Here is a 14,404-nt window from a genome sequence, read left to right as displayed (position 1 = left end):
AACTCAGATGAATAGATTCTCGGTGTACATATGCATTGTAGGGTGGATGAAAGTTCGGTAATCTGCATGCTAACAACTCTGTAGTGAATATTTGTCGAATCCAAGATACATGAAGTGTGTTTGGGACACAGAATATCACGGTGAGCGAATCTATGTAAAGTGCATGTCACTTGGGTAGAACTCGCTCCAAGAGCTTTTCCTGCGAATTCTGCCTCATTTTCAAAACTGGCATTAGGAAAAAATTTCGAAATATGAGAAAATGCTTCAAAGTGTCAATATGGCTTTTATGGTGGATGAAAGTACGGTAATCCTTATGCTAACAACTCTTTAGTGAATATTTGTCGAATCTGTGCTGCATGTAGCTTTTTCTGAACACGGAATTTCACGATGACGGGTTCTATGTAAATTGCATGTCTATTGGGTAGAACTCGCTCCAAGATGATTTTTCTGCGAAAACTGCATGATTTATAAACTGACATTAGGAGAAATCTACTAAATCAGAAAAAAACTTTCTATGTATAAATATGCATTGTAAGCTGGATGAAAGTTCGGTAATCCACATGTTCACAACTCATTAATGAATGATTGTCAAATCCGTGATGCATGTAACGTGTTCAGAACACGGAATGTCACGGTGAGTGAAATTAGGTATATTACATATCTTTTGGTAAGAACTCGCTCCAAGAACATTTTCCTGCCAAATCTGCCTCATTTTCAAACCTGGCATTTAAACTAACCTGTGAAATCTGAGAACAGTTTTCAAAGTGTCATTAAGCAATCTATGGTCAATGAAAGTGATGTAATCCACTTGCTAACAACTCTGTAGTGTATATTTTTGAATCCGAGATGCATGTAGCGTGTTCGAAACACGGAATTTCATGGTTTGCGAATCCATGTAAATTAAATATCTATTGTTTTGAACCCGTTCCAAGAGGATTTTGCCGTTAAATCTGCCTCCGTTTCGAAACTGTCATTTGGAAAGCTCTGTGAAATCAGAGAAAATGCTTCTAAGCATCAATATGCCTTGTACTGCGATGAAAGTCCTTTAATCCACATGCAAACAACTCTGTAGTGTATTTTTGTCGAATCCTATCTGCATGTAGAGTGTGCGAAACACGGAATTTCACAGCGGGAGAATCTATGTAATTTACATATCTATTGGGTAGAACATGCTCCAAAAGTTTTTTCCTTAGGAAACTGCCTGATTTTAGAAACTGCTATTAGGAAAAAGATGCAAACTCTGAGTTAATGTTTCTAGGTGTAAATATGCCTTGTATGGTGGATGAAAGTTCTGTAATACACATGTACACAACTCATTAAAAATGTTTCTCAAATCCGTGATGTATATAGTGTATTCAGAACACGGAATGTCACGTTGATGGAAACTATGTAAATTACATATCGATTGGTGAGAAACCTCTACAGGAGCATTTTACTGTAAAATCTACCTCTGTTTGGAAACTGGTGTTATGAAAACACTGCAAAACCTGAGCAAAATTTTAAGGTGACAATATGTCTTCAATGGTTTATTAAAGATGTGTAATTCACATTCTAACAACTCAGGAGTGAATATTTGTTGAATCCATGGTGCATGTACCTTTTTCGGAACACGGGATATTACGGTGACGGTATCTATGAAAATGGGATGTCTATTGGATCGAACATGCAGCAAGAGAATTTTTCTGCGAAAACTGCCTGATTTTCGTAACTGACGTTAGGAAAAATCTGTGAAATCTAAGTAAATATTTCTAGGTGTAAATATGCCTTGTATTGTGTTTAAAACATCGGTAATCCACATGCTCACGGTCATTAAATAATGTTTGTCGAAGCCATGATTAATGTAACGTTTATGGCACACGGAATGTGTCAGTGAGTGAAACTCGGAAAATAACAATTCTACTGGATAGAACTCGCTTGAATTGAATTTTTCTGCGAAAATTTCATGATTTTCGGAAATGGATGTAAGGGAAAACCTGCGAAATCAGAATAACTACATCTAGGGATAAATATGCCTTGTATGGTGAATGACATTTTGGTAATCCAGATGCTCACACTCATTAGAGAATGTTTGTCGAATTCGTGATGCATGTAAAGTGTACGGAATACAGAGTGTCATATTGAAGGAAACAATGTAAATTACATGTCTATTGGGTAGAACTCGCTTGAAGAGAATTTTTCTGCGAAATGTGCCTCATTTTCAAAACTGCCATTAGGAGAACCCTGTGAAATCTGAGAAAATGCTTCTAAGTGTCAATATGCCTTGAATGGTGAATGAAAGTCCGGTAATCCACATGTTAATAAGAGTGTAGTAATTATTTTTCAAACCGTGATTCATGTAGCGCTTTTTGAAATGGAATTTCACCGTAATGAAACAATTTAAATTAAAATTCTATTGCGTAGAACTAGCTAGAATAGAATTTTTCGGTGAAAATTGCATGATTATGGAATCTGAAGTTTGGAGAAAGCTTCAAAATGAGAGTAAATATTTCTAGGTGTAAATATGCCTTTATGTTGAAAGACAGTACGGTAATCCACATTTTCACAACATATTAAAAAATCTTTTTCTAATCAGTGGTGCATGTAACTTGTTCAGAACGTGGAATTTCACGGTGACTGAAACAATGTAAACTACTTCTCTATTGGGTAGAACTCGCTCCAAGAGAATTTTTCTGTGAAAACTGCATCATTTTTGAAACTGGCGTTTGGAAAACGCAGCAAAATCTGAGAAAATACTTCTAAGTATCAATATTCAATCTATTGTGATGAAAGTTCGGTAATCCACACGCTAACAAATCTGTAGTGAATATTTGTCGAATCCATTATGCATGTAGCATGTTCGGAACACGGAATTTCATGGCCAGGGATTTTATGTAAATTACATTTCTCTTGGTTAGAAATCACTCCAAGAGATTTTTTCCTGAAAATCTGCCTGATTTTCGAAACTGGCATTAGGAAAACACTGCGAACTCAGATGAATAGATTCTCGGTGTACATATGCATTGTAGGGTGGATGAAAGTTCGGTAATCTGCATGCTAACAACTCTGTAGTGAATATTTGTCGAATCCAAGATACATGAAGTGTGTTTGGGACACAGAATATCACGGTGAGCGAATCTATGTAAAGTGCATGTCACTTGGGTAGAACTCGCTCCAAGAGCTTTTCCTGCGAATTCTGCCTCATTTTCAAAACTGGCATTAGGAAAAAATTTCGAAATATGAGAAAATGCTTCAAAGTGTCAATATGGCTTTTATGGTGGATGAAAGTACGGTAATCCTTATGCTAACAACTCTTTAGTGAATATTTGTCGAATCTGTGCTGCATGTAGCTTTTTCTGAACACGGAATTTCACGATGACGGGTTCTATGTAAATTGCATGTCTATTGGGTAGAACTCGCTCCAAGAGGATTTTTCTGCGAAAACTGCATGATTTATAAACTGACATTAGGAGAAATCTACTAAATCAGAAAAAAACTTTCTATGTATAAATATGCATTGTAAGCTGGATGAAAGTTCGGTAATCCACATGTTCACAACTCATTAATGAATGATTGTCAAATCCGTGATGCATGTAACGTGTTCAGAACACGGAATGTCACGGTGAGTGAAATTAGGTATATTACATATCTTTTGGTAAGAACTCGCTCCAAGAACATTTTCCTGCCAAATCTGCCTCATTTTCAAACCTGGCATTTAAACTAACCTGTGAAATCTGAGAACAGTTTTCAAAGTGTCATTAAGCAATCTATGGTCAATGAAAGTGATGTAATCCACTTGCTAACAACTCTGTAGTGTATATTTTTGAATCCGAGATGCATGTAGCGTGTTCGAAACACGGAATTTCATGGTTTGCGAATCCATGTAAATTAAATATCTATTGTTTTGAACCCGTTCCAAGAGGATTTTGCCGTTAAATCTGCCTCCGTTTCGAAACTGTCATTTGGAAAGCTCTGTGAAATCAGAGAAAATGCTTCTAAGCATCAATATGCCTTGTACTGCGATGAAAGTCCTTTAATCCACATGCAAACAACTCTGTAGTGTATTTTTGTCGAATCCTATCTGCATGTAGAGTGTGCGAAACACGGAATTTCACAGCGGGAGAATCTATGTAATTTACATATCTATTGGGTAGAACATGCTCCAAAAGTTTTTTCCTTAGGAAACTGCCTGATTTTAGAAACTGCTATTAGGAAAAAGATGCAAACTCTGAGTTAATGTTTCTAGGTGTAAATATGCCTTGTATGGTGGATGAAAGTTCTGTAATACACATGTACACAACTCATTAAAAATGTTTCTCAAATCCGTGATGTATATAGTGTATTCAGAACACGGAATGTCACGTTGATGGAAACTATGTAAATTACATATCGATTGGTGAGAAACCTCTACAGGAGCATTTTACTGTAAAATCTACCTCTGTTTGGAAACTGGTGTTATGAAAACACTGCAAAACCTGAGCAAAATTTTAAGGTGACAATATGTCTTCAATGGTTTATTAAAGATGTGTAATTCACATTCTAACAACTCAGGAGTGAATATTTGTTGAATCCATGGTGCATGTACCTTTTTCGGAACACGGGATATTACGGTGACGGTATCTATGAAAATGGGATGTCTATTGGATCGAACATGCAGCAAGAGAATTTTTCTGCGAAAACTGCCTGATTTTCGTAACTGACGTTAGGAAAAATCTGTGAAATCTAAGTAAATATTTCTAGGTGTAAATATGCCTTGTATTGTGTTTGAAACATCGGTAATCCACATGCTCACGGTCATTAAATAATGTTTGTCGAAGCCATGATTAATGTAACGTTTTTGGAACACGGAATGTGTCAGTGAGTGAAACTCGGAAAATAACAATTCTACTGGATAGAACTCGCTTGAATTGAATTTTTCTGCGAAAATTTCATGATTTTCGGAAATGGATGTAAGGGAAAACCTGCGAAATCCGAATAACTACATCTAGGGATAAATATGCCTTGTATGGTGAATGAAATTTTGGTAATCCAGATGCTCACACTCATTAGAGAATGTTTGTCGAATTCGTGATGCATGTAAAGTGTACGGAATACAGACTGTCATATTGAAGGAAACAATGTAAATTACATGTCTATTGGGTAGAACTCGCTTGAAGAGAATTTTTCTGCGAAATGTGCCTCATTTTCAAAACTGCCATTAGGAGAACCCTGTGAAATCTGAGAAAATGCTTCTAAGTGTCAATATGCCTTGAATGGTGAATGAAAGTCCGGTAATCCACATGTTAATAAGAGTGGAGTAATTATTTTTCAAACCGTGATTCATGTAGCGCTTTTTGAAATGGAATTTCACCATAATGAAACAATTTAAATTAAAATTCTTTTGCGTAGAACTAGCTAGAATAGAATTTTTCGGTGAAAATTGCATGATTATGGAATCTGAAGTTTGGAGAAAGCTTCAAAATGAGAGTAAATATTTCTAGGTGTAAATATGCCTTTATGTTGAAAGACAGTACGGTAATCCACATTTTCACAACATATTAAAAAATCTTTTTCTAATCAGTGGTGCATGTAACTTGTTCGGAACGTGGAATTTCACGGTGACTGAAACAATGTAAACTACTTCTCTATTGGGTAGAACTCGCTCCAAGAGAATTTTTCTGTGAAAACTGCATCATTTTTGAAACTGGCGTTTGGAAAACGCAGCAAAATCTGAGAAAATACTTCTAAGTATCAATATTCAATCTATTGTGATGAAAGTTCGGTAATCCACACGCTAACAAATCTGTAGTGAATATTTGTCGAATCCATTATGCATGTAGCATGTTCGGAACACGGAATTTCATGGCCAGGGATTTTATGTAAATTACATTTCTCTTGGTTAGAAATCACTCCAAGAGATTTTTTCCTGAAAATCTGCCTGATTTTCGAAACTGGCATTAGGAAAACACTGCGAACTCAGATGAATAGATTCTCGGTGTACATATGCATTGTAGGGTGGATGAAAGTTCGGTAATCTGCATGCTAACAACTCTGTAGTGAATATTTGTCGAATCCAAGATACATGAAGTGTGTTTGGGACACAGAATATCACGGTGAGCGAATCTATGTAAAGTGCATGTCACTTGGGTAGAACTCGCTCCAAGAGCTTTTCCTGCGAATTCTGCCTCATTTTCAAAACTGGCATTAGGAAAAAATTTCGAAATATGAGAAAATGCTTCAAAGTGTCAATATGGCTTTTATGGTGGATGAAAGTACGGTAATCCTTATGCTAACAACTCTTTAGTGAATATTTGTCGAATCTGTGCTGCATGTAGCTTTTTCTGAACACGGAATTTCACGATGACGGGTTCTATGTAAATTGCATGTCTATTGGGTAGAACTCGCTCCAAGAGGATTTTTCTGCGAAAACTGCATGATTTATAAACTGACATTAGGAGAAATCTACTAAATCAGAAAAAAACTTTCTATGTATAAATATGCATTGTAAGCTGGATGAAAGTTCGGTAATCCACATGTTCACAACTCATTAATGAATGATTGTCAAATCCGTGATGCATGTAACGTGTTCAGAACACGGAATGTCACGGTGAGTGAAATTAGGTATATTACATATCTTTTGGTAAGAACTCGCTCCAAGAACATTTTCCTACCAAATCTGCCTCATTTTCAAACCTGGCATTTAAACTAACCTGTGAAATCTGAGAACAGTTTTCAAAGTGTCATTAAGCAATCTATGGTCAATGAAAGTGATGTAATCCACTTGCTAACAACTCTGTAGTGTATATTTTTGAATCCGAGATGCATGTAGCGTGTTCGAAACACGGAATTTCATGGTTTGCGAATCCATGTAAATTAAATATCTATTGTTTTGAACCCGTTCCAAGAGGATTTTGCCGTTAAATCTGCCTCCGTTTCGAAACTGTCATTTGGAAAGCTCTGTGAAATCAGAGAAAATGCTTCTAAGCATCAATATGCCTTGTACTGCGATGAAAGTCCTTTAATCCACATGCAAACAACTCTGTAGTGTATTTTTGTCGAATCCTATCTGCATGTAGAGTGTGCGAAACACGGAATTTCACAGCGGGAGAATCTATGTAATTTACATATCTATTGGGTAGAACATGCTCCAAAAGTTTTTTCCTTAGGAAACTGCCTGATTTTAGAAACTGCTATTAGGAAAAAGATGCAAACTCTGAGTTAATGTTTCTAGGTGTAAATATGCCTTGTATGGTGGATGAAAGTTCTGTAATACACATGTACACAACTCATTAAAAATGTTTCTCAAATCCGTGATGTATATAGTGTATTCAGAACGCGGAATGTCACGTTGATGGAAACTATGTAAATTACATATCGATTGGTGAGAAACCTCTACAGGAGCATTTTACTGTAAAATCTACCTCTGTTTGGAAACTGGTGTTATGAAAACACTGCAAAACCTGAGCAAAATTTTAAGGTGACAATATGTCTTCAATGGTTTATTAAAGATGTGTAATTCACATTCTAACAACTCAGGAGTGAATATTTGTTGAATCCATGGTGCATGTACCTTTTTCGGAACACGGGATATTACGGTGACGGTATCTATGAAAATGGGATGTCTATTGGATCGAACATGCAGCAAGAGAATTTTTCTGCGAAAACTGCCTGATTTTCGTAACTGACGTTAGGAAAAATCTGCGAAATCTAAGTAAATATTTCTAGGTGTAAATATGCCTTGTATTGTGTTTGAAACATCGGTAATCCACATGCTCATGGTCATTAAATAATGTTTGTCGAAGCCATGATTAATGTAACGTTTTTGGAACACGGAATGTGTCAGTGAGTGAAACTCGGAAAATAACAATTCTACTGGATAGAACTCGCTTGAATTGAATTTTTCTGCGAAAATTTCATGATTTTCAGAAATGGATGTAAGGGAAAACCTGCGAAATCAGAATAACTACATCTAGGGATAAATATGCCTTGTATGGTGAATGAGATTTTGGTAATCCAGATGCTCACACTCATTAGAGAATGTTTGTCGAATTCGTGATGCATGTAAAGTGTACGGAATACAGAGTGTCATATTGAAGGAAACAATGTAAATTACATGTCTATTGGGTAGAACTCGCTTGAAGAGAATTTTTCTGCGTAATGTGCCTCATTTTCAAAACTGCCATTAGGAGAACCCTGTGAAATCTGAGAAAATGCTTCTAAGTGTCAATATGCCTTGAATGGTGAATGAAAGTCTGGTAATCCACATGTTAATAAGAGTGTAGTAATTATTTTTCAAACCGTGATTCATGTAGCGCTTTTTGAAATGGAATTTCACCGTAATGAAACAATTTAAATTAAAATTCTATTGCGTAGAACTAGCTAGAATAGAATTTTTCGGTGAAAATTGCATGATTATGGAATCTGAAGTTTGGAGAAAGCTTCAAAATGAGAGTAAATATTTCTAGGTGTAAATATGCCTTTATGTTGAAAGACAGTACGGTAATCCACATTTTCACAGCATATTAAAAAATCTTTTTCTAATCAGTGGTGCATGTAACTTGTTCGGAACGTGGAATTTCACGGTGACTGAAACAATGTAAACTACTTCTCTATTGGGTAGAACTCGCTCCAAGAGAATTTTTCTGTGAAAACTGCATCATTTTTGAAACTGGCGTTTGGAAAACGCAGCAAAATCTGAGAAAATACTTCTAAGTATCAATATTCAATCTATTGTGATGAAAGTTCGGTAATCCACACGCTAACAAATCTGTAGTGAAAATTTGTCGAATCCATTATGCATGTAGCATGTTCGGAACACGGAATTTCATGGCCAGGGATTTTATGTAAATTACATTTCTCTTGGTTAGAAATCACTCCAAGAGATTTTTTCCTGAAAATCTGCCTGATTTTCGAAACTGGCATTAGGAAAACACTGCGAACTCAGATGAATAGATTCTCGGTGTACATATGCATTGTAGGGTGGATGAAAGTTCGGTAATCTGCATGCTAACAACTCTGTAGTGAATATTTGTCGAATCCAAGATACATGAAGTGTGTTTGGGACACAGAATATCACGGTGAGCGAATCTATGTAAAGTGCATGTCACTTGGGTAGAACTCGCTCCAAGAGCTTTTCCTGCGAATTCTGCCTCATTTTCAAAACTGGCATTAGGAAAAAATTTCGAAATATGAGAAAATGCTTCAAAGTGTCAATATGGCTTTTATGGTGGATGAAAGTACGGTAATCCTTATGCTAACAACTCTTTAGTGAATATTTGTCGAATCTGTGCTGCATGTAGCTTTTTCTGAACACGGAATTTCACGATGACGGGTTCTATGTAAATTGCATGTCTATTGGGTAGAACTCGCTCCAAGAGGATTTTTCTGCGAAAACTGCATGATTTATAAACTGACATTAGGAGAAATCTACTAAATCAGAAAAAACTTTCTATGTATAAATATGCATTGTAAGCTGGATGAAAGTTCGGTAATCCACATGTTCACAACTCATTAATGAATGATTGTCAAATCCGTGATGCATGTAACGTGTTCAGAACACGGAATGTCACGGTGAGTGAAATAAGGTATATTACATATCTTTTGGTAAGAACTCGCTCCAAGAACATTTTCCTGCCAAATCTGCCTCATTTTCAAACCTGGCGTTTAAACTAACCTGTGAAATCTGAGAACAGTTTTCAAAGTGTCATTAAGCAATCTATGGTCAATGAAAGTGATGTAATCCACTTGCTAACAACTCTGTAGTGTATATTTTTGAATCCGAGATGCATGTAGCGTGTTCGAAACACGGAATTTCATGGTTTGCGAATCCATGTAAATTAAATATCTATTGTTTTGAACCCGTTCCAAGAGGATTTTGCCATTAAATCTGCCTCCGTTTCGAAACTGTCATTTGGAAAGCTCTGTGAAATCAGAGAAAATGCTTCTAAGCATCAATATGCCTTGTACTGCGATGAAAGTCCTTTAATCCACATGCAAACAACTCTGTAGTGTATTTTTGTCGAATCCTATCTGCATGTAGAGTGTGCGAAACACGGAATTTCACAGCGGGAGAATCTATGTAATTTACATATCTATTGGGTAGAACATGCTCCAAAAGTTTTTTCCTTAGGAAACTGCCTGATTTTAGAAACTGCTATTAGGAAAAAGATGCAAACTCTGAGTTAATGTTTCTAGGTGTAAATATGCCTTGTATGGTGGATGAAAGTTCTGTAATACACATGTACACAACTCATTAAAAATGTTTCTCAAATCCGTGATGTATATAGTGTATTCAGAACGCGGAATGTCACGTTGATGGAAACTATGTAAATTACATATCGATTGGTGAGAAACCTCTACAGGAGCATTTTACTGTAAAATCTACCTCTGTTTGGAAACTGGTGTTATGAAAACACTGCAAAACCTGAGCAAAATTTTAAGGTGACAATATGTCTTCAATGGTTTATTAAAGATGTGTAATTCACATTCTAACAACTCAGGAGTGAATATTTGTTGAATCCATGGTGCATGTACCTGTTTCGGAACACGGGATATTACGGTGACGGTATCTATGAAAATGGGATGTCTATTGGATCGAACATGCAGCAAGAGAATTTTTCTGCGAAAACTGCCTGATTTTCGTAACTGACGTTAGGAAAAATCTGCGAAATCTAAGTAAATATTTCTAGGTGTAAATATGCCTTGTATTGTGTTTGAAACATCGGTAATCCACATGCTCACGGTCATTAAATAATGTTTGTCGAAGCCATGATTAATGTAACGTTTTTGGAACACGGAATGTGTCAGTGAGTGAAACTCGGAAAATAACAATTCTACTGGATAGAACTCGCTTGAATTGAATTTTTCTGCGAAAATTTCATGATTTTCGGAAATGGATGTTAGGGAAAACCTGCGAAATCAGAATAACTACATCTAGGGATAAATATGCCTTGTATGGTGAATGAAATTTTGGTAATCCAGATGCTCACACTCATTAGAGAATGTTTGTCGAATTCGTGATGCATGTAAAGTGTACGGAATACAGACTGTCATATTGAAGGAAACAATGTAAATTACATGTCTATTGGGTAGAACTCGCTTGAAGAGTATTTTTCTGCGAAATGTGCCTCATTTTCAAAACTGCCATTAGGAGAACCCTGTGAAATCTGAGAAAATGCTTCTAAGTGTCAATATGCCTTGAATGGTGAATGAAAGTCCGGTAATCCACATGTTAATAAGAGTGTAGTAATTATTTTTCAAACCGTGATTCATGTAGCGCTTTTTGAAATGGAATTTCACCGTAATGAAACAATTTAAATTAAAATTCTATTGCGTAGAACTAGCTAGAATAGAATTTTTCGGTGAAAATTGCATGATTATGGAATCTGAAGTTTGGAGAAAGCTTCAAAATGAGAGTAAATATTTCTAGGTGTAAATATGCCTTTATGTTGAAAGACAGTACGGTAATCCACATTTTCACAACATATTAAAAAATCTTTTTCTAATCAGTGGTGCATGTAACTTGTTCGGAACGTGGAATTTCACGGTGACTGAAACAATGTAAACTACTTCTCTATTGGGTAGAACTCGCTCCAAGAGAATTTTTCTGTGAAAACTGCATCATTTTTGAAACTGGCGTTTGGAAAACGCAGCAAAATCTGAGAAAATACTTCTAAGTATCAATATTCAATCTATTGTGATGAAAGTTCGGTAATCCACACGCTAACAAATCTGTAGTGAATATTTGTCGAATCCATTATGCATGTAGCATGTTCGGAACACGGAATTTCATGGCCAGGGATTTTATGTAAATTACATTTCTCTTGGTTAGAAATCACTCCAAGAGATTTTTTCCTGAAAATCTGCCTGATTTTCGAAACTGGCATTAGGAAAAAATTTCGAAATATGAGAAAATGCTTCAAAGTGTCAATATGGCTTTTATGGTGGATGAAAGTACGGTAATCCTTATGCTAACAACTCTTTAGTGAATATTTGTCGAATCTGTGCTGCATGTAGCTTTTTCTGAACACGGAATTTCACGATGACGGGTTCTATGTAAACTGCATGTCTATAGGGTAGAACTCGCTCCAAGAGGATTTTTCTGCGAAAACTGCATGATTTATAAACTGACATTAGGAGAAATCTACTAAATCAGAAAAAACTTTCTATGTATAAATATGCATTGTAAGCTGGATGAAAGTTTGGTAATCCACATGTTCACAACTCATTAATGAATGATTGTCAAATCCGTGATGCATGTAACGTGTTCAGAACACGGAATGTCACGCTGAGTGAAATTAGGTATATTACATATCTTTTGGTAAGAACTCGCTCCAAGAGCATTTTCCTGCCAAATCTGCCTCATTTTCAAACCTGGCTTTAAAACTAACCTGTGAAATCTGAGAAAAGGCTTCAAAGTGTCAGTAAGCCATGTATGGTGGATGAAACTGCTGTAATCCACTTGCTAACAACTCTGCAGTGAATATTTGTCGAATCCGAGATGCATGTAGCGTGTTCGGAACACGGAAATTCACGGTGAGCGAATCCATGTAAATTACATGTCTATTGTTTTGAACCCGCTCCAAGAGGTTTTTGCCGTGAAATCTGCCTCAGTTTCGAAACTGGCGTTTGGAAAGCTCTGTGAAATCAGAGAAAATGCTTCTAAGCATCAATATGCCTTGTATTTTGATGAAAGTCCTGTAATCCACATGCAAACAACTCTGTAGTGTATTTTTGTCGAATCCTTTCTGCATGTAGCGTGTGCGAATCACGGAATTTCACAGCGGGAGAATCTATGTAATTTACATATCTATTGGGTAGAACATGCTCCAAAAGTTTTTTCCTTAGGAAACTGCCTGATTTTCGAAACTGCTATTAGGAAAATGCTGCAAAATAAGAGTTAATATTTCTAGGTGTAAATATGCCTTGTATGGTGGATGAAAGTACTGTAATATACATATACACAACTCATTACAAATGTATCTCAAATCCGTGATGTATGTAGTGTGTTCGGAAAACGGAAAATCACGTTGAAGGAAACTATGTAAATTACATATCTATTGGTGAGAACCCGCTCCAGGAGCATTTTACTGTAAAATCTACCTCTGTTTGAAAACTGGTGTTATGAAAACACTGCAAAACCTGAGCAAATGCTTTAAGGTGACAATATGTCTTCAATGGTTTATTAAAGATGTGTAATTCATATTCTAACAACTCAGGAGTGAATATTTGTTAAATCCATGGTGCATGTACCTTTTTCGGAACACGGAATGTTACGGTGACGGTATCTATGAAAATGGGATGTCTATTGGATCGAACATGCAGCAAGAGAATTTTTCTGCGAAAACTGCCTGATATTCGTAACTGACTTTATGAAAAATCTGCGAAATCTAAGTAAATATTTCTAGGTGTAAATATGCCTTGTATTGTGGTTGAAACATCGGTAATCCACATGCTCACGGTCAATAAATAATGTTTGTCGAAGCCGTGATTAATGTGAAGTTTTCGGAACACGGAATGTCTCGGTGAGTGAAACTCAGAAAATAACATTTCTACTGGATAGAACTCGCTTGAATTGAAATTTTCTGCGAAAATTTAATGATTTTCAAACTGGATGTTAGGAAAAATCTGCGAAATCAGAATAACTACAACTAGGTGTAAATATGCCTTGTATGGTGGATGAAATATTGGTAATTCACATGCTCAACTCATTAGGGAATGTTTGTCGAATTCGTGATGCATGTACAGTGTACGGATTACAGAGTATCATATTGAAGGAAACAATGTAAATTACATGTCTATTGGGTAGAACTCGCTTGAAGAGTATTTTTCTGTGAAATGTGCCTCATTTTCAAAACTGCCATTAGGAGAACCCAGTGAAATCTGAGAAAATGCTTCTAAGTGTCAATATGCCTTGAATGGTGAATGAAATTCCGGTAATCCACATGTTAATAACAGTGTAGTAATTATTTTTCAAACCGTGATTCATGTATCGCTTTTGGAAAACGGAAATTCACCGTAATGAAACAATTTAAAATACAATTCTATTGGGTAGAACTAGCTAGAATAGACTTTTTCTGTGAAAATTGCATGATTATGGAATCTGAAGTTTGGAGAAAGCTTCAAAATGAGAGTACATATTTCTAGGTGTAAATATGCCTTTATGTTGGAAGAAAGGTCGGTAATCCACATTTTCACAACATATTAAAGAATCTTTTTCTAATCCGTGATGCATATACCGTGTTTGGAACGAGGAATTTCACGGTGACTGAAACAATTTAAATTACTTCCATATTGGGTAGAACTCGCTCCAAGAGTATTTTTCTGCTAAAACTGCTTCATTTTTGACACTGGCGTTTGGAAAACACCACCAAATTTGAGAAAATACTTCTAAGTATCAATATTAAATATATTGTGATGAAAGTTCGGTAATCCACATGCTAACAAATCT

The sequence above is a fragment of the Camelus dromedarius genome, unplaced genomic scaffold (genome assembly GCF_036321535.1).
Source record: "Camelus dromedarius isolate mCamDro1 unplaced genomic scaffold, mCamDro1.pat HAP1_SCAFFOLD_178, whole genome shotgun sequence".
Lineage (NCBI taxonomy): Eukaryota > Metazoa > Chordata > Mammalia > Artiodactyla > Camelidae > Camelus > Camelus dromedarius.
The sequence above is the reverse complement of the archived record's forward strand: the minus strand, read 5'-3'. Positions refer to the sequence as shown.